The 21,416-nt window shown below is 44.0% G+C and overlaps 1 protein-coding gene and 1 long non-coding RNA gene across 4 annotated transcripts in view; one reads left to right on the forward strand and one right to left on the reverse strand.

Annotated features, from left to right (window-relative positions):
• Pdss2 (decaprenyl diphosphate synthase subunit 2) overlaps positions 1–21,416 on the forward strand; it is a 225,613-nt gene that overhangs the window by 11,567 nt on the left and 192,630 nt on the right.
• LOC134483827 (uncharacterized) lies at positions 639–21,292 on the reverse strand. Of its 2 annotated transcripts, XR_015645943.1 has the most exons (5): positions 21,275–21,292; positions 21,079–21,162; positions 15,508–15,671; positions 5,553–5,618; positions 639–2,022 (listed from the first exon to the last, which is right to left on the reverse strand). It is a non-coding gene; the product is annotated as an uncharacterized LOC134483827 (long non-coding RNA). The 2 variants fall into 2 exon arrangements; XR_015645944.1 differs by lacking the exons at positions 639–2,022; positions 5,553–5,618 and adding an exon at positions 9,238–11,162.

Genomic DNA, 21,416 nt, shown 5'->3' on the forward strand with positions numbered 1-21,416 from the left:
TCAGCCAAGACAATGCTCTGGAGACTTGCTACAGGGAATGTGAAGGGAGAGTTCTCTCAGATCGACAGGAAACCATTCAGGCCAGGCTTGTGCACTGCAGACGTAAAGCGGTTTGTTTACCTGTATACTATGCATGAAGACCAATACTGTCTCTAGTTTTTGGCTACTGTTAATGAAAGCATCTGTGAACCAAATAAAGTTGATTTCAGAGATAAAGAAAATGTTGGGGCCAGATTTTGAGGTGACCTAATCTTCTTCCACTGCCAGTAAGAGCTGTATGAGCAGACGAGCCTTTTATAAGCTGGCTTTGGCAGATGTAGGGGTCATGAATTGTCGAAAAGGTAAGAGGGGTGCAGGAAGGCCTGGAGGAAGACTGCTGTAGTCTGTTTCTTCCTTAGCTGCTGGCTAGGCGTGTCCCCTAATGGTCAGTTCTGTGCTCTCCACAGAGTTGTTAGTCACTCTGGCCCCCTCCTCAACAAGACTTCCAGTTAACTGAGAGACATCAGAAACTGTCAGTGTGGTTTGGCACTGCCTGTCTGTTATGATTGCCATGTTTACAGGTTAAACGGTTCTTAATTTAAAAAAGAAAAGAAGTTCTGGGGTCAGAGGTATTGAATTGAGAAGTCACAGTTATTCTTGAGTATTGACACTGAGATGCTCTTGGGGACTTAAGGATGGGGGTGGGATATGAATGTAGGCGGCACTTGTGAATAAAGAGGGAAGAAAGGCTTTGAAGTGCTTCTGTGAAGTGGGGCTGAGAGAACTGGATTGTAGAGAAGCAGTCTGAAGGAAGCTGGGGACCTGGAACTTGAGGCAGCAGGGTGTTTGCATGGGGAATGTTTGGAGAGCACAGAAAGAAGGGTTTGAGGCATGAAGAGATGCCTAAGGTGTAGCTAGAAGTGGATCACGAACTGCTAAGGAAGGTGGACAGAGCTGGAATTGGAAGTACTCAGCCCAGATAAGATCGAAAGCCACAGGGCTTCTGGTCCCTCAAGGATAGTATATGGAATTTTATCCGCATAGTTTACAAGCAATGGAACGGATTTGTGATTACTTGAGCAAGGAGGAGCCAATTAGGCCTTAGAGCCTCTCATGGGGATGGAGATGTGGCAGGGAAGTCAGGCGGTGATGATGCAGTCTCTGCTGGGCTGCATGCACTGTGTCAAAGCCTTGACTCTGACTGGATTTAATCTTCCCATGAATCCTCCAGCTTTGGAGTGGGAGGCAGTCTGGCCTTTCTTGCACCATAAACTTAATCCAAGTAAGTTCCCTTTCGTGCCAGCAGTGTGTACCATGATGAGCCCTGCATAAATCTTGGCCACCCCTTGGTCAGTTGGGTGACATATAGATATCTAGATTAATAGATATATTTCATAGAGTAGGAGAAAGAGATTTCCTTAAGGAGAAATGAAACACTGCGAGAGAAAAGGCAGTTTGTCCTTTGCCTGAGTTTGCTGTGCCCCACTTTCTTACTGTGCAGATAATTGAGAAGATGCCCCCCATGCTGCCTCTGACGAGGTGGCTTACTCTCAGACAGGACCGCTGAGCGCTGTCTGATCTTGTGATTATATTGCCCTTCCCTCACCACACATGTTTAGACTGGGCGAAACCATAGCTTGACCAACTAACGTTGCGCCCATCTAGACGGAGAACAGAGGAGGGCAAAGCGTTCCCATGAGGCCTTGACACAAGCAGAGACTGTGCCTGCCTTTTCATGTCCCCTTTGTCTTCCCATCAGCATTTAGCTCAGGGCACCCGTGCCTCCCAGCCCAGGGACTGTAGTTCTTGATCTGCTTCGTCACCAGGAGTGACCATGCGATTAGCTTTCAGCGAAATAAAATAAATAAAAATCGTTGGAACACTCCAGAGGAGCTGGGGCTCTCTCCTGCCCCCTGCCTCCCCCTTTCGTCCTGTGGCCATGGACGCTGCCGTGCTAGGCGGGCGATGGAAGAAGTTCTGAATGCAGCGTCTTGGGAGTGGACTATAGAACGCATCCACATAGTTCTGCTGACCTCTCTCCAGCTGCTTTTACATGAAAAAGAAAAAAACCATTTTTTACTGCTTGTACTATAGTTTGAATTTTAAGTTACAAACAGTAATGCTGGGTCATAGCAAATATGTACAAGTGGGGATCTTGGGTTACAGCTGCAATGGCCTTGACCTCAGCCAGCGAGGACTTCTTGTTTGGTGGGTTGGTTCTTAGCCTCATCCGTGAAGGTTTAATCATACATGGCCTGGCCCAAAAGTAGCCCAGTTTTCCAACAGGGTGGTTCCCGCTGGGAGCCTGGCCCACGTGATTATGGGCTGTTTTGCCATAGTGTGAGCCCATTGGTTCTGGAGGAGAGACAACACTGTTTAAGAACACAGAAGTCCTCGATGACCAGCTAATCATGGGCTTAGTCATTTGACGTACTGTTGAGTCGGGTGTCATGTAACACACAAGCAAGTTCACAGGTTACTGTGTTAGTATCAGTATAACAAAGAAATCACATATAAACATAGACTAAATGCCTCTTCTCAGGAGTTTGACGGATTGCTAACATCTCTGTTGTGAGGCATCACCCGAGTCTGCCCCTTTTGAGTAAAAGGCTCATCTGGAGGACTTTGTATTTGGAGGATACTTAGCAGTGATGCCACCAAGTTAGCCTCCAACCCTGTCAGAATTGCCACATTGAGAACAGCCATTTGATCTCTTGCAGTGAGGTAGTTTTATGATCACATGGAGTACCGATATCTTCAGGTGCTGTCCCATTCCACAGACTCACCCAAATTCCCCTTCTAAAAGCCACCTTGTCACTGACTGTGCAGACACGTCCCATCTCAGTTGTGATCACTCAGCCAGTCTGCCGGACGTGCCCAACATTGCCATGTACGTCCTCTCCCCAGACTGCTTATTACTAAACAATGAACAACTCACTCACTCACTCCTAACTCCAGAGAAGGCCGGTCCTGTCACCCGATTGACTCTCAGGATGCCTCGGAATGCACTGCTGTTGACTCTAACACAGAGCCCCTGTGTAGGTCTGTCTGTCCAGGGGCCATTTGATTCCTTCCAAGCGTGCTGCTCACAGGGAACCCGGAGTGGTAGGAGCAGAGCGAGCGAGATGAGAGTAGCAGGACACTCAGGAAATCCTTTGCCAGCAATCTGATTTACAACTCAGCTGTGCTTTGAGGATCCATTTGGGCCTGCTAGGATTTCGAATTAAATGCATCCAGTAATAACTAATGATGAGCGGCTTGACCGTATGGTCACTTAATGTTCTAGTCAGTTTTCACTGCAGCCCGCAGCAAGCCAAGAGCCGCTTCTCAAAAGGAAATCGTTCCTTTAGCTGCTTGCTGAAATGGCTGTTGGCTTTTACAAAACCTTAGAGGTGGGGCTGTTTTTATTGAGGGTTTTACATGGGTGCATGCGACCCCAGTTTATATCAAAACATTTAAAATTGTCTGCCCAGTAAGAATGTGAGGGGAGGGGATTGTACATGCACAGGGTGCCCCACCCAGAGCCTGTCAGCCTTTTCTTAACAGTTCACTTTCTCGACAAGCGTGTACAGAGGAATACGGTGCTTATCAGCACCTGGATCAACATCTGCTGTGTATCTTTTTTTTTTCTTTTTTTTTTTTTTTTCGGAGCTGGGGACCGAACCCAGGGCCTTGTGCTTGCTAGTCAAGCGCTCTACCACTGAGCTAAATCCCCAACCCCTGCTGTGTATCTTGATACAGTAGTCCTCCCTCTGACCTAGAGCCGCTGCAGTAGTCCTCCCTCTGACCTAGAGCCGCTATAGGGATTCTGACAGTGTACTGGGCTATCTGAGAAGTGGGATAACGGTAGGGTTTCAGGATGGCTCCTGTGAGAGGATTGACTTGGCTCAGCCCTCTACATCCCGCCCACTTACATATCCCTTCCAGTCCAGCCGATGGACCTGCACTGCTAATGTTGTCATACGTGTATACAGTATATCCTGATCATATTCACCCCTGCTTCTCCCCACTTTCCCCATTTATTTATGTATATGTGTGGACATGCATATGCCATAGTATGTGTATAGAGCTCAGAGGACTCTTGACTTGTGAGAGTCAACTTTCTCCTTCCACCATTTGCACCCAGGCATTGAGCTCAAGTCCTCAGACTTGGTGGTCAGTGCCTGGATCCACTGAGCCATTTAGATTGCCCTGTGCTAATAACTTTAAAAAGAAAAAACTTATTTTTACTTTATGTCTTTGTTTTATATGCATGTATGTGTGTAACATGTATGTGTGCAACATGTATGTGTGCATGCTGGTGACCGCACAGGACAGAAAAGGGTGTTGGATCTGAGAAGCAGTTCCTGACAGCAGTGAGCTGCCATGCGGGAACTAGTCCCTGAACCCGGGCCCTTTGCAAGAGGAGTAAGTGCTTTTATCTACTGAGTCATCTCTCTAGTCCTGTGCTAATAACTTTTACAGGCCAGTGGATTATTAAGTGGGGGGCGGGGGGAGGTCTCTGCAGGGAAAGGAACCCGGAAGAGGTAAGAATGAAAACTCGGTTCAGATTGACTTTGTTGACCTGGATCAAACCTTCTAGAGACTGATGCCAGACTGTTTATTGCCAGCATATTTAAACCCAGTAAAATGTGGGGAAATGTTTTTCTGAGGTAATACAATCCCTGGGGCACAAGAAAGCATAATTCAATTGAAACTCAACTCAGGGTACATGTCATTTCTTTAGGAAGAAGGGTTCAGGAGATAGGCCACCTGTATTAGCTTGAGGGCCTCAGGAAGGATGTGCCCTGGTCTTGGTCACACCAACAGTGAAGAAGAGATCATTGGCCACCTCCCATCCTAGTTGTGGAAGCTGGGGTGACCCCCCAGCTGTATGTGTAATGTACAGGTCCTTTAGACTACTAGGTACTGCCAGCCCTGGTGGTGGGAGCTTGGGGAGCCCTGGCTGTAAGTGTCATTTAGACCGTTAGCACCACCAGTCCTGATCAAAGGCCCTCGATATGGCTTGGCCTGGCAGATACACAGATCACCAGGCTATTACTCACCTCCACTTCCCAGCTGTTTGGAAGGAGAATGGGTTTATGTCCGTTCCTTTGAGAGGACAGCCCTGTGTGCTTAATGTTCCTGGTTTCTGTGGAGATCTGTGACTGCAAGGACTTTTGGGCTCTGCTCCCAACAGATTATTATTTTTGTTTACTTTTTTTTTTGGTCGTTATGATTTATTTGGGGAAGGCACGTGGCATATATGTATAGTACACAGTCTCTTCTTCATCTAAGGAACTTCTTTAGGGGTCTTGGATGTGAGTGAGAGTTTTGGAAGTTCAGGATAGTTCACCACTAGGTCTATAAGTCAAAGCTCAGTGGGCTGCCTGTCCTTGAAGTGCTATAATCCTTAAATTAATTCTTTGTGTTTAGAATTTGACAAATTAGAATTCAGACATTTTTCTTATCTTGATTATTACTACTATAGTAACAGTGGGTCTCCATTATTAATGTGGTACATGATTGCCTTTTTTTAAAAAGACTTATTTATTTTATGTATATGAGTTCACTGTAGCTATCTTCAGACTCACCAGAAGAGGGCATCAGATCCCATTACAGATGGTTGTGAGCCACCGTGTGGAATTGGAACTCAGGACCTGTGGAAGAGCAGTCAGTGAGTGCTTTTAACCACAGAGCCATTTGTCCAGCCCACATGATTGCTTCCATAGGATCCAGAGTCTCCTTCAAAAACACCTTAGAGGAGACATAGCTCACATAGTAGAGTGCTTGTCTGTGTAGCAGGAACAAAGCCCTGGTGGTCATTCAGGTTCGTACTAGTACCATATGCAACTGGATGTGATGGAGGGACTTTGTGGTCATCCCAACACTCAGAAGGGTCAGAAGGTCAAGACTAGTGTGCGCCATGTTAGACCTGTATCAAAGCAGGCCAGCAGGTGGGCAAGCAATGCTTATTGTTCAAAGAAAAGTTCAAATAAAGTTATCGTGAAAACAACCCAAGGAGAGATCAGAATAGGTCCTGTGTGTTAACCCTCAGAGGCTGCGCACCAATGCAGGGTCTAGAAGGAAAACTGTCCTCTCTGCTGTACAGCTGGACTTGCTTCTCCTGTGACTCACCTGGTTGGTTTTTCCTTTTTTTTTTTTTCTCCAGACTTTCTATTTCTTTTTCTATTTTTTGTGTACTGAAATTTCATTTTAACAAACTGTTAAAACTAGCTTTAAAAATTACTATTCTGGGGTTGGGGATTTAGCTCAGTGGTAGAGCGCTCGCCTAGCAAGCGCAAGGCCCTGGGTTCGGTCCTCAGCTCCGGAAAAAAACAAAACAAAACAAAACAAAAAAATTACTATTCTTCCAGATTCTCCTCGGAATGTTATTTCCTTGGGTTCAAAGTTTTTTTATGCAAAATTAATTTGTTTTATTTCTAGCATTGTGAGTGAAAAGATAGATCTCAATAACGTTTTGCTATACTCTAGTGTTTTGAATTTGCCAAACATTGATACTTTTTATGAACATAATCTTGATAGTGTTTATAGTATAAGGGATTTGTGTCATGGTTTTTGTCAAATTGTTAAAGATTACGAAGCCAAATTTATTCTTGGAATGAAGGTGGCTATCTTATGATATCTTAGAGACACCATGACCAAGGCAACCATTTAACTGGGGCTGGCTTACAGGTTCAGAGGTTCAGTCCATTATCATCGTGGCAGGAGCATGGCAGTGTCCAGGCAGGCATGGTGCAGGAGGAGCTGAGAGTTCTACATCTTCATCAAAAGGAAGCCAGGAGCAGACTGAGCATCCTCAGACAGCCAGGAGGAGGGTCTCAAAGTCCACCCTCATAGTGACACACTTTCTCCAAAGGCCACACCTCCTAATAGTGCCACTCCCTGGGCCAAGCATATTCTGTCCACCACAGTGCCACCTTGGGTCGTTGTTGGCTTTTCTAACTTTAGGCTATCTCTCGTTCTTTTCTCTCCTCATCTATGTTTAGGCTCCTCCCCATTATTAGCTAAGTCATGATTCAAGATGTCTCACTAAGGACTGCTGTGTGTCTGGGTCCCCATCACTACTGGAGGACAGAGGAGAGGACAGTGTCCCAGATTGAAACTCAGGAAATGTGACAGAAGGACTTACATACAAACGGTGTCATTGGCACCTGGAGCTATTAGTCAGTCATAGGGTGGTATTTCTGGGGAGATGTCAACCAAAATCTACATACTCCAGAGAAGGAACTGACAATAAACCAGAGGATACTGCCCAAGCCCAATTAGTGACCCACTGGGTTTATTGGGATTATTTCTGGAAGTATGGGTGAGGGGTTACTCATAGAAGCAAAAATCACTCAAAGACAGCTACATCACCAAAGCCCAACACAGCATGTATGATGGAGCTCAATTGCTAAAACCATGGAGCACTCTGTACGGCTCAAAGACAGCCCAGCAGTCGGAGAGCGTCCTTTCCAGGCTGGTCTGAGTGTCCTTACTCTTACATATGCTTGGAGGGAGGGGAAGGGGTTAGTAATCGGTCAGTTTCAGGACCGTGTGGAACACGTATTGAGTGGTTTCCTTCTGAGTTTGAAGGAGCCCCCTGCAGGATGGAAGTCTTAGCCGTGTTGAGGACCCCTGTGTCCTAATGAGAGCCCTCTCACATGTACTGGGAGGAGACTGCTGGCGAACAGTGCATTGCACCGCCCCATTGCAACAGTGGAAGTCCAGGTCCTTTTGCAGTGGCTGCTGGTCTGTCGTCTGCTGAAGTGGCCTCTGGGAGGACATCCTGTCACGTCCTCATTTGACCTTGGCATCTTCTGATATGGCACTAAGTCCTACAGACACTCTGGAGAAGCACGCAGCTCCAGTGGTCCTGAGCCTGGGCGGCTGCTCTATGCTGTGCTGTGCTCAAAGGGAACACCGTTCAGTTTCCCAGAACAAGTTTTAGAGTCTGTGTAGACTTTTATTAAAAGCATTTTATGTGTTGTCTTCTCACATTTTTTAAGGGATGACAACAGAGTATTCCTGACGTGATTTCATGAGTCTAAAGTACATGTGTAAAGATCATCAGTGTAGACCTAGCATGTTAATCTAATGAACAGATTCTCCACAGTATTCCCTAGTCACCTAGGGGCACTGGGGATGGAGCCTTTCCTTCTTCATGACTTTGCTCATTCATTGGCTGGACTTTTCTATATGCTTACTCGTGAGTGTTCCTTAGAGTAACAGCATCTTTAAATGGTTAGTTTGTCCAGGTAATACCTTTCGTCCCAAAGAGGATAGCCTAGGACCTTGATGGTTTAATTTCTCCCACAATTATGTTTCTGGCCATCTGCTGTCTCTGACCCAGGGAATTCCTGTAGACGCTGTCTTGCCCTGCCGGATGCTTCTGCCCTGCTTATTTAGCACAGAGTCGGGAATGCAGACTGATTTTAATTTATACTTGAACCTCTAACTAACTTAAGTTTAACTTAATTATGGCAACTGTATACTATCTAACAGGGCATTGCACTTTCAGGGCAGGCCTTATAATGTTGTGGACAAGATTGTGGCCCCATGCACCTACCAATCCTTAAATTGCCATTTCCTCATTGTATAATCTGCAGAAATCTTTGGGCCTGTTTCCTCGCTTGTGGAAGGGATGATGTTTATTCTGGTCTCCCAGGATTGTAATGAGGATCACATTAAAACAACTATGAATGCATGGCTGTGTGTTCAGCACACACAGCTGCCGCCATTAGCTGTTATTTGTGTCTAGTGATTTCGTGGTCTCGGGCTAGTCAACACCCTCCAGCACTTTCCCTTGAAGGACAGTTAAGAACCCAAAGAAACAGTGCAGAATAAGGTTCTCTGGAAGGTGTGCTGTGCAGATACCAGATGGAGACGGACCGTGACAGTAAGTACCAGAAATGGCGGCACCTAAAGCTGTGTGACCTTGGAAAGAGCGGAGTTTAGGAAGCAGCAGATCTGACTTCAGCTTTGGGAAGCCCCAGACCTACTTGGGCTACCTGCTGCCTGTTTAAACAAGCCTCTCAGAACTGCCGCTTTCTCAGCAAAGGTGGGTGCTGTTTCCTATATTGAGGGCTACTGAAACTTACCTTGCGAGGCTCATTGGATGAAAGGCTCAGGCAGTAGCCACAGTTTCCTTTTTCTCATTCCTAACTAGAGAGTTGGCAAAATGGCCGTCCTTTCTGAAACAAACTAATATTCCACAGTAAACTTAGAGTAGAGTGGAATATACTAACATCAGGAAGCTGAAGAGAGCAGGATGCTGCTGGCTTGCAATTTTATTTTATTTTATTTTATTTTAGTTCTTGTTATTGTTGAAGTGGTTTAAAGAAGTGAGTAAAATATGGGTGTAATTAGCTACTGTGAGTGTTAAAGGCCCCAGCACCATAGCATAATACTCATTAGGTTTTGTGAATTCTGGGTGGGGTTAGTAATAAGTAAGTTCCGCCGTGGAGGTGAGGAGTGCATCTCATGGCGGCTTTCTTTCAGAATCTGAGTCTTTCTTCAGCTGCTGTTTGCTAGGGAGCTGCTGCTGCTGCTGGAGCCACGCGGCTCACATATCTCGGGAGTTAGAGGAAGGAGTATTGATAGTCCGATTAAAAACAAGGTGCTTGCCTCCTTAGGTGGGTATCAGATCAGTCTTAAAGGATGTCAGTTTAGTGAAGCTTCCTGGAGACAGATGGATTTTTTCTTCTGTGCATGGAGCTCCATCCACTAAAGGCTTCAGGAGCACCCCGTGCTCTGGAAGATACAGGTAGGCTTTTGCAGAGCGTTCTTCCTGTCTAGCTGTTTCTCTCTCCCCAGTTTCTACCATAACTTTGGGGATCACTAATAAACCTACATTCACACCGAGGAAGCTCTGCTTAGCCACAGGGTCGAAGACAAATGTTTCCACTTTCCTCAGGCAGTTTCTGATTGTTCTGGGTCAAAGCCCTTCTGTCCTCTCAAAACTTAGAAGCTGTGATATCACTGGCTTGCACTCCCATGTGGCCTCCATCTGTTGTCTCAAGAGCTGGCTGTTTGCACTCATCTAGGGATGTCCTCTAGAGGACACTTGAGCTGCTACTGCTTTTTCGTTTCATTTTATTTTGTTGAGATAGTCAGTGTCTCTATACAGTCCTAGCTGGCCTGGAACTCACAGTGTAGACCAAGGTGGCCTGAAACTCACGTTCTACCTGCCTCTGCCACCTGAGCAGTGGGGCTGAAAGGCCGTGCCACTGCGCCCACGCTTTTGAGCTGTGGCTTCACATCTGACCACAGGTTAGACTGGTTAACCTGGTCCCATGGTTCGGATTATGAGTTCAAGTGTTTCTGTCTTTCTGAGTGTTCAAAAGCGTTGAAGCTAGGGTGCAGTAGGACTTCCACAGTGAAATTCTGGCTTTACCTGTGTCTTCTGGTAGAAGCTGTGAGCAACTGTGCTGACAACACAGGAGCAAAATGTGTGTTATTTCTGTGAAGGGAGACAAGGGACAGCTGGACTGACTTCTTGTGGCTGGTGTGAGTGACATGGTGATGGTCACAGTTAAGAAGGTCCAGCCAGCAGTGGTAACTGAACAAAGGAGGTCACATGTGAGAAAGGATGGATGTGTCTTTGAGTGAATTCAGGGGTCACAGCAAACAATAAAGGGGAGATGAAGGGTTCTGCCACCAAAGGTCCAGTGCAGAGGGGTGTGCGGACTTGTGTGTGGCCCAAGACTGCAACTGCAGTGTAGTTGTAAAATATAATGCCCATTGCTCCAAGAAGTAAAAGAAAGAAAAGTGTTCCGTGGGCTAGAGAGATGCTTCTGTGGTTAAGAGCACTGACTGCTTTTGTAGAGGCCCAGGGTTCATGTCCCAGCACTCACATGGTGTCTCACAGCCATCTATAACTCGAGTTCCAGTTCGTGCAGTGCAGTGCACATGCATACATTTAGGCATGCACACATACACATAAACAGTACTGAGAATAAGTGTTTCCAAGACTATGAGCTCAAAGTGGGTGACTTCCTCTCTGTGATCTCATTGCCTCACCTGTAGTCAATGCAGAAAGCTTTCAGTAAGCACACACCAGACTGAAGTGGGTAGAATAAAACTTCCTGAGCGGAAGTTCATACCCTTTTCCTGACCTTTGCCTTAGTCCCTACTTTAATTAGATTGCAGTGTTCCATCTCACATACACTTCATGGGTTAAAGATAGGGATCCACACTTCCTGGAAACAAACCAAGAGAAATGCAATTACATTCTACCAGGGTTAATTAAAGTTAGATGGGGAAACCTTTCCTGGCTGTAATACTTGTCCAAATGGATTGCTATAAGGTGTATTGCATCCTTTGGTTTTGAAATCTTCCAGGCAGTGGGATATACACCTTGAAGACAGAAGCGAGGGCAGACATACAATTCTGTATGGGTCTGTACAGTGCACCACTGAACACTGTGTATGCTTCAGAAAAATACGCTATATCCAATGTATAGCCTGAAAATAAATGTCAGGATATTGCAGATATATACTGTAAAATATTATTAGATACATAAGCACTATCTGTATAAATATTGCAGGGCTCTTCAGGAAACAAAGATAGCGCCAAAGGAAGGGCCTTTAATTCAGCCAACTGTGCCAAGGTGGAATCAAGCATCATTTTCTCCACCTCGCCCTCTGAAAGGACCACAGGGTATCCCTTAGAAGAACCATCAGTGAAAACTAATCTAGCCTTACTCAAAGGCTGATTTTTAACTATAGAAGGAAAGATCACAGGATGGAACTTAAAAAACTGACACATTTTATTTTCAGGATAATGGTTATCAAATTGACTAGTACTGGCACATGAAAAAAAAATGGACCAATCATCAAAAGTTCTAATCAAATTACTTACCTGTTCTTGATCATAAGGTAAAATAATCATTCTTTGAGCAGGTTGTGTAGTCAAGGCAACTCCCATATCATGAAGAACATCTCTTCCCCATAGATTAACAGGAATATTATCGATGATAAAGGGTTGAAAATATCCTATATGTCCTTCCTCATCTTTCCATTTAAGTATTTTACTACCTTTTTGAGGAGCTGTAGCTGTCCCCACTCCTTGTAAAGTACATAATGACTAAGTACATTCTTAGTTGCCTCTCCTGTTAAAGCAGTTGCAACCAGAAAGTTCGAAAAAGTGTCAATAGTCACAAATAGATCTAGATACACCAGACTGTTGTCTCTAGCTATTATTATTCTGATGATATAAAGAATCAGATGGTCTAATTGTCCCTATATGAGGCCCCAAATCTGCCTGGTATATAAATCTATTGTGACTTTGTCCAGTCGGAGTTCTCAAATGGCTTATAAAGGAACAGCACACTTCTCTTAAATCAGTTGTATTAGCACAAATGGTTATAAATTTCGTTATCTAAAAGAGGAAAAATTTTAATCAGTTGCAAACCATACGATACACATTGGCTATCAGTATACTAATTGAAAGCTTGATTTTTTAACATTTTAACAAGAGCAGGTACAGCATGTAATTCAATAATCTGTGTTGAAGCAGGGGGAAAGTCAAGAGAATGAACATGTGGTCCAATTACATGTGCTGCCTTCTCATTAGATAACCAATTTAATTGCTGTTTGGAATAAGGTATGTTTCATCAGGTTCTTTTTCTAAAACACTTCCATGACTCAATCTTACAATTCTGTACATCTAGCTCTCTTTACTTTCTGTAAAGCTGTTCAGTCACTCCACAGTTAATTGTCTAGGGGAATAGAATTTGCATCTCCCTTGGGAATATCAAACAAAGTCTTAAGTCCTATTGTGTTGAACTTAGGGTAAGGACTTAGCCAATTAACATATCTTAGAAGCTTTTAAAAATAATTTGAAGTAAACCATCTTGAGTTTTCTGTGCCACAGTTGGTCTAGGACATAACGGATGTCTCAAATATTGAGAAGGAATATCGAATCTTTTCTGGAGCAGCAGCTACTCCCCAAAATTTAAAGCACGTTGTAAGAGTAAAGGCGTGTAGAAAAATTAAAATGTCTATATAATGAATAATATACTGAAAGATTCAAAGTCTTAGCTTTGTGTATTGAAGCAGTGACAAAAAAATTTTACATAATGTAGGGTCAAGAGTGATTCCTTGAGGCAAAACTTTCCAGTGGTATCATTTCATGGGCTCTCCAGAATTATAAACAAGCTCACTAAATGAAAATCTTTCACAATCGCCAGGATGCAAAGAAAGAGCATAAAAACAATCTTTTAAATCTATAATAATTATATATGTATTTCTTTTTTTTTTTTCTTCTTTTTTCGGGGCTGGGGATTGAACCCAGGACCTTGCGCTTCCTAGGCAAGCGCTCTACCACTGAGCCAAATCCCCAACCCCTATATATGTATTTCTTGAAATAGCAGTTGGAGTGAGCAAACAGGCTGTAATGGTCTTTTTTAAGTTCCATAGCCTCATCAACCTTTCGTAAATCCTGTAACAATCTCCACCTGTTTGATTTTCTTTTTCTTTTTTTTTTGGAGTTGGGGACCGAACCCAGGGCCTTGCACTTGCTAGGCAAGTGCTCTACCACTGAGCTAAATCCCCAACCCCACCTGTTTGATTTTTTTCTTAATTACAAATATGTGTGAGTTAGAATCCTGAGACTGTCTGTGGTTGAACTGTAAACTGTGGCCAGTGTAACACTTGTGGCAATCTTTAACCACAATTTTTAAGTTTCCCTTGTAACACCAGAGCACAACCATAACTTTGGAAAGCAAAACTCAACCTCCAACAAACCATCTATTCTCCAAAATCCAGTCTCTCCAAAATACCAAGTCCATTCCTCATGCTTTAAAGTTTGATTGCCAATTCTTGCATATAAACGAACAATGTGCGGGCTCTAATTCCTCAACAAAGAGACATTGCCCTAAATTCTCTTATAAGTCTGGTTTCTAGGATAAGAATTATATTAAAATGTTATCCCAATCTAGACCTGTTTCCCTGGGTTGGCTCATGCCACGGGTTGTCTAGAATGACTCCAGTTTTAAGCCAACTTCTGTTACCAATGTTACAAATTTCTAACCATACCCAATAACTTAAAAGCCAACAAACTATAACCAAGACATGTAGAACGTATTATACATTTAAAACTAATCAGAAACAAAAATGAAGTGACTACACATATCTTTAGTATTTAGATCAAACACCATTTTTACCTTTTCTAACTGTAATTTTAAGATAAGCACCTTGTCACCTGTTGAGTCCAATAATCACAGTCAAAGATTTCTTTAAGAGAAACAGCCATTGGTTCCATTACCATAGAAGCTGTGAAGCTCCTGGTGCCTTTAGGATAGACTAGTGTAAACACTTAGCCAGCCCCCTGGGGAGCTTCCCCAGCGAACCTAGGCTCCTAGCTATAGATGCAGGGCTCCAAAAGCCAATTGAAACTGCTTTTTATTTATTTGTTCCTTTCTTGAAAGGAGTTAAAACTACATCAAGGGGTGAATCAAGCAGAATTTAAAGTGTTAACCGTTTTTTTTTTCTTTTAAATATGAAACACAAAACATTCAAGCAATGAGAAGCAAAACCCAGACATAAATTGACATACATGGACAGCTTGGTGCATCAAGGACAGACAATAGACATACAGGGAAAAAACTAGATGGCGTCCCACCAAAGGGACCCAGATATCCTACCTAAAGGACCCAGCACCAGAAATAAGCACTTCTCCAATACCAGCAAGAGGCAGGTCGTCTCCTGACATCCTTCTGTCCCTTGGAGAGCTCTTAAAAAGCTTAAGCTCATTTTCCTTCTCTCGCCAAAGCATCTGTGGAGGGTCCGGGAGGGCTGTTTTTCACAACCCCATTCTCGCTCTTGTCTAGGGTTTAAACTGTCTCTAGTCAGGGTCCAAAGATTAAAAGCATCTATGAGAATTAACTTTGCTTCTCTAGATTTTAGCATAACTCTAAAAGAACACATACACAAGAACATTTTATCATTATTACCTTGTCCATTTTTACAAGGTTTACTCACCACTACCCCAGTCTTTATTTTTCTTTGCACATGCTTTCAATTCCTGCAGTCCTTCTAAATTCTGCTTACTGGGGCCTTTCCTGGCCCATTTTCTCAGTCTCCCTTTTCAATGTTATCTCCTCTGCATCAGACTCATAGGAAGTTGAATCAGAGTCACTGCTGTCCCTACAATTGACTCTTTAGTATGTTTGTTCATCCTGTGCAGTTCCAAATGTCCTTTCAACTTCCATCATCTGTTCTTTGACCCTCACATTTTCACTGAGTAAAACGTCCTTCACTAACCTCCATAAGGAAAAGGTAGCAATTGGAATGCTCTCTGATCCCCCGTCTTGGAGGGCCTTCTGTAAATCCCATTTAACCTGTTTCCAATCTGGAATACTCAAACCTCCACTAGCTATAAACCAAGGACTGACTTGTTCTATAGTTTTAACGAAATCTTGGGCTGTCTTTACCTTAATACTAGTGCCTTGTTGTTTGAATAAACTTACAAGCTGATTTATGACTAATAACGAGGAACTTGTAGTTCCCATGGCTAAGACAAAACCTTTGTAGCGCTACTTACTTCTAGATTTGTCAAGTGGTCGCTGCTTGTCCCTAATACGTCCCGCTTCCTTGCCGGCCGGCGTTTTGGAATGATCCTGTCAGGTTGTCCTCTCTTCCCTGATCTCTGTGGGGCCTCCAGATGACGCTGCCTGCACCGCCAGTGTGTGAATATCGGGCGTAGGTCTGCGGGTTTGAAAGAAAACACGTACACGGTCACCTGTTTTCAGAGAGTGCCACCAAGGCGTTACTGAGATCTCCTTATATACCCGAGGCTGCCGTGGAAAAACAAAGAGGCAGGTGAAAATCCCCAACCAGGAAAACAGGAAAAGTCTGGGGCCCAAGAGCAGATGCCGAGGGTGTAAACAACTTCTTGTCATAGCAGGCTAAAAGGCTCAGTGAGGGGGAGGGGAAACGCCCCAAGGTAGGGCCCAACAGATCTACACGTAAGAGATTGTAGAAGTAACTTTTATTTACCTGGGGTAATTGTCATTTCAGGGACTACTGCTTCCGTGTGCTAACCTGGGCCTAATCCCGGAAGCTTCTAGCCGCTGTACAGTGTAGTCTACACCTAGAGTGTTCTCAGCCTCTGAGACTTGCTGCTGAGTAAGCTCACCCTTCCTCCCTCTCTCTGAGCTCTGGCTGGATGATACAACTCACCTGTTCTGACTCAGGCTCCTCTCCAAGCTGACTGACTCAGTCTGGCTTCTCTCAGCTTCCGGTGAATTGTTCTGCTTGGCCTCACACTAACTCTGGCAATCTGTTCTAATCTTCTGGCTTCCTCATTGTCTGGCTTGTTCTGTCTTCCCCTGTGTGTAGCTTGTTCTCTCTTCACCCATCTTTGTACAACTGTCCCAGCAAAACTGCCCCCCCCCCCCAGCACTGCTCTCTAAGTAGCTTCCCTTTCCCCTCTCCTGAGGTTGGGCATCCTATTCTGTCAGATCTTTCTCTGATTCATCACTTTGTCTGCCATTCAGTTAGAAATCACTTTCAAGCATGGGGGCTTCCTTTTATGAGCGTGTATTACTCATTGTTGGGATTCAAAGTGCACTAAGGCTGAGCCACAGCACAGCTAGAAACGGGCTTTTCCAGTGAGCCCCACAATCCTGTAGTTCACAGCGTGCCCCACAATCCTGTAGTTCACAGCGTGCTCAAATACGCTCGACTAGGAATTGTAAAACTTGGAGAAGGAAATAATGGGGGAATGCTATAGGACACTGAAATGAGCAAGTGTTTGTGGGGATAAAATCCCCAAAGAAGAGGAAACAAAAGCAAACAGATCTCGTCAAATTAAAAAACTACATTAGGACTGGAGAGATGACTCAGAGATTAAGAACACTGGCTGCTCTTCTAGAGGCCTGGAGTTCAATTCCCAGCAACCACATGGTGGTTAACAGTCATCTGTAAAAGGATCTGATGCCCTCTTGTGGTGTGCAGGTGTCCATGGAGCAGAGCACTCATACATAAAATACATGAAAGTAAATAACTACAAATAAGTCTAAAAAGTTTAAGAAAAAACTGTACATTAAAGGAGATGTTGGGATGATGGACAATCTGCAGAATGGAGGAAAATACACACCCGAAATGATCTAATAACTGAAGTGTGTGAGAACCTCAAGTAACTCAGTTGGAGTGCACTCCTTCCCCACTAAGCCAATAAAATTCAAAACTGAATAGATTGGTATAAATATACGGAGAACTTTCTCAAGGAAGACATACAAAGGGTCACGACAGAATACTCACTATTACCAGTTACTCTGAGAATTACAGTTAAAGTCACAGTGTCTGTTATCAAAAGACAAAACATACAGTGGTGGTTTGAATAAGGATGGTCTCTATAGGCTCATATATTTGAATGCTTTGTCACCAGGGAGTGACACTCGATGAGAAGGATCAGGAGGTGTGACTCTTAGAGTAGACGTTGCCTTGTGGAAGGAAGTGTGTCACTGAGTGTGTCCACACCAGGCCCAGTGTCTCTTTTCTCTTGCAGATTAGGATGCAGCTCTCAGCTGCTTTGGCAGCACCATGCTTGCCTGCCACCACACTCCTGCCATGGTGACGACGGACTAATCCTCTGAAACTGTCTAGCAAGCCCCCCATTAAATGCTTTCTTTTACAGGAGTTGCGGTAGGCATGCCGTCTCTTTACAGAAATAGCACACTGACTAAGACACATAGCCAGTGAGAGTGGGGAGAAAGGGAACCCTTGTACATTGTTTGTAAATTAGTAGAGCCATCATGTGGAGGCGTCTCCAAAACTTAAAAACAGATCCGTGATATAGTGTGTCCGTCCCACACAGGAGAAAATCCTGTATCAGGAAGTGAAGCTGGTCTGGTCAGACATTGGTACATTTGTGTTTATTACTGAACTATTTACAGTTAACAAGAAATGGGATATTTTACTTGTATAAACCAAGGAATAGATAAGATGTGTTGTATATAAGACAACAGAATATTCTTCACTCATAAAAGATGAAATTTGGTTGACAGTATGTGTGGAACTGGAAGCCATTATGTTAAAGTAAGGTTGGTGGTGTAAAAGACAAATTCTACTTGACTTATGGAATCTAAACCAGGGTGATCTAATAGGAGCTGAGAACAGGGTGGCAGGTAGTTACTAGAAGCTGAAAAATGGAACAGAAATTGAGAAATGAGGAAGACTATCCAGTAGGAGCTACGTTGTCAGGAGCAAAGCTGTTTTGGAGTTTGGAGCGATGACTAAACAGATAAGGCCCTTCCTCCAAGTGAGCCTTACAATCTGTGTTCAGTGCCTAGAACCCCGGCAAAGGTGGATATAGAGAACCAAATCACAAAGTTGTTTGGCCTCCACATGCGAGCTGTGGCCTCTGCATGCACGCACCTACATACTCTCTAATAAACAAATTAAATGGAAGTTTTGATGGCCCGCGTAGAAGTATGACTGTGGATAATAATAGAATGTGTTTTTCAACAGCTAGAAGAAAGGATTTGGGACGTTTTCAGTATAGGTAAATGATAAATGTTTGATGAGATACATATGCTCACTCCCTTTTGAACATTATGCAATATATAAATGTATTGAAACATCACATGCTACCCCATAAATACCCACTTTTTAATGTTTCAGCTCAAAGCTGGCGCCTCTCCAGCTTGCCTGTGTGGGACTTGCTCTGGCTGAGGTTAGGAGTAGGAGGTGGTACTTCTTGGAACGAGCCTCTAAACAGCTAATTTAGCAGTGCATAGGAAGAGGGGCTTAGAAAATAAGAAATGGTTCTTAAAGTAAAGATGTGACATCATTTAAAATCGTTTTATGGAAAAAATTCCCTTCAGTGCTGTCAACACAGGGCTGCTAACAGAGTGTTTAGATGGTGTCGCCATTCCTGAGAGCAAAGGCGTCCATAGGTCGGTCCTCAGGGACCCTTTGTTCTTGTTTTCTTTTTCTCCTCCGCTGTCAGGGACCAGAGTTTAGTTTCTACAGCAACCACAGCCAGGACTACATAATACCAATGCTCTGTGTGCATGTGGTGTTAACTCTGAGACCTTGTACACTACATGTAGCAGGGTTACGGTTGCTATGGAGATCAGTCTTTGGACACACTCTGTTGATAACGATGTCTTTCATATGTGGATTCTGCTGCTGAGAAAGGATATGAGATGCTGCCGCCAGTTGACCAAGGGATGCATGTGGCTGTCAGTAATTATTCTGAAGCCTCACTCTCACACTTGAGAACATTTGCTTATTAATACACTAAAGTTTATATAACTTATTTAAATGTCAGGATACAATACACCAAAAGGAGGGAAAATATGGCTCTTAAAAGCACACCAGATCAGGTGTGGTGACTCACACATGGCTCTAACCCAAGCCCTGGGAAGCTGACGCAGGATCGCCTTGAGTTAGTCTGGGCTACGCACTGAGAGTCCGTCTCAAAACCAGAACAAAATGTACATAGAAAAAGCATATGGCCAAACTGGTGTGGTGATGCCAGCCTGCCCTCCCAGCACTTAGGAAGCAGAGGTAAGAAGATCCAAGGCCAGTCTGAGCTACAGAGATCCCTTCCTCAAAGGATTAGGGAGATAGCCTTGGATTTGACCCCTAGCAACACACATCACACACCACACACACACACACACACACACACACACACACACACACGCATGCACGCACACACACACACGTGCACACCAGACAGAGAGAGAGAGAGTATATGAATATGTTATCAGGTAGGACCCTGAGCAGTAGGTGACCTGACTTCCTGTCCAGCCCTCTGGAAGCTGCCTTAGGAAGAGAGTGAATTTAAGGCTAGCCTAAGCTACCAGAGTAAGCTCCTGTTTTTACAAAAGCAAAGGAGTTCGTCGTTGGACTTTTTACAGACTCGGGGTTAGAGCCACCTTTCCAAAGCATACTGTAAAAGGTCGGCCTAATCGTACGTAGTTGTAGTCATTTTATAGTAGGGTCAGTCCTTACTTAAGGCTGAGGAAAGCCCAGGTATCCATGAGCTGCTCTATTGGATGTGGTTCCCTGGGTTAACAGTTAGTGAACCTTTCCTCTTGGAGAACTTCTCTCTGACTAGCGTTTGACATCTTTAAAGAGAAACAGCTAAGAAACACAGTGACTTTATTATTATTATTATTTTTACCTTTCCTTTGACAAAGTATTTAAGCCAGAACACAATCCCCAGTCCAAATTTTTAATCTAATATCTACTTAAAAATAATACAGTGGTTTTGTTTATAGAATTTTTGTTGTTTGTTTTTAAAGAATGTGGTGTTCGGTTGATTTTCAGTTTGTACGCTGGGTTAAGGATGCCCTTGGCTGGGGTACCTGATCGTTTGTGAACTGCTGTATTAGACTAGCAGTTCACAACCCTGGCTGCACTCTAACATGAAGGGCTTTTTAAAACACCAGTATTTGAGCATAAAATTAAGTCAGCATTTTGGGGATGGGAAAAGGCGTGCCATTGCTGGTCTCTGTGTCTCTTCACTCTGGCTTCTTGATACTCACGCCTACTCAGGATTGAACAGGGTGAAGCAAAGGGGGTTTCATCTGTGCTCAGAAATCTCATCGAGGCTTTTGATATAGGAAGTACAGCTGGGTGTCGTGGCGCCTTCAGTCCCAGCACTCAGAGGCAGGCGCAGAGGGGCATCTCTGAGTAGAGGACAGCCTGGTCTACACTGTGACCTCTGAGACAGCCAGGGCTACACAGAGAGGCTCTGTCTTGAAAAACAACTAAACAAAATGAAACAAAACGAAAATGAAATTTTAAAGAAAGTTAGAAAATGTTAGTCTTAGCTGATATGCAGAGTTTCCCACTGTTGTTATACTTAGTAGCTACACATTTAGAGGAGGAAATACCATTTTATTAGGCGCTCACTAACGCGTGTTCTGGAGACCTGGAGGCTGAAATGAATGTGAAAACGAATGTCAAGATGTGGGCAGAGTTGCATTCTCCGGAGCAGTCTGTTCCTTGGCTCTCCATCTCCTGGATGCCCCTGCATTCCCTCACTGCTGCTCCCATCACCCTGACATCAGGATCTGGCCATTCTCCCTCCCTCTCGCAGCCTTTGAGTCCACTGTCTCCTAGGATCAGTCTCCCCAAGGGAATCTGTACTCACCTTTGCGGTGTTTGATACTGGGGCCGTGGGTGTAGCTCGTTAGAGCTAAGATAGCTTCCTATGCTTGAGGCACTGATTTCAGTTCTGTGCATTGCAGAAAAAAAAAAAGGTTATCCTTGCCACACAGAGCACTATTCATAGGCTGGCGGTTAGGAAGTAGGCATCGGGGAGGTAATTATTTAGCTCGCCACACTACCTTAACAAGCTTGTTACCACTTTGATATTTTCCTTCCTACTCTATTCTAATATGCACATCTTATTTGCATATCATTGTTGCATAGCATGCAAAACTTTGCTCAGCTGGCTTTTGTGTTTCAGACTCTTAGGATTGAGAGATC

This window comes from Rattus norvegicus, chromosome 20 (genome assembly GCF_021556685.1).
Source record: "Rattus norvegicus strain SHRSP/BbbUtx chromosome 20, alternate assembly SHRSP_T2T, whole genome shotgun sequence".
Lineage (NCBI taxonomy): Eukaryota > Metazoa > Chordata > Mammalia > Rodentia > Muridae > Rattus > Rattus norvegicus.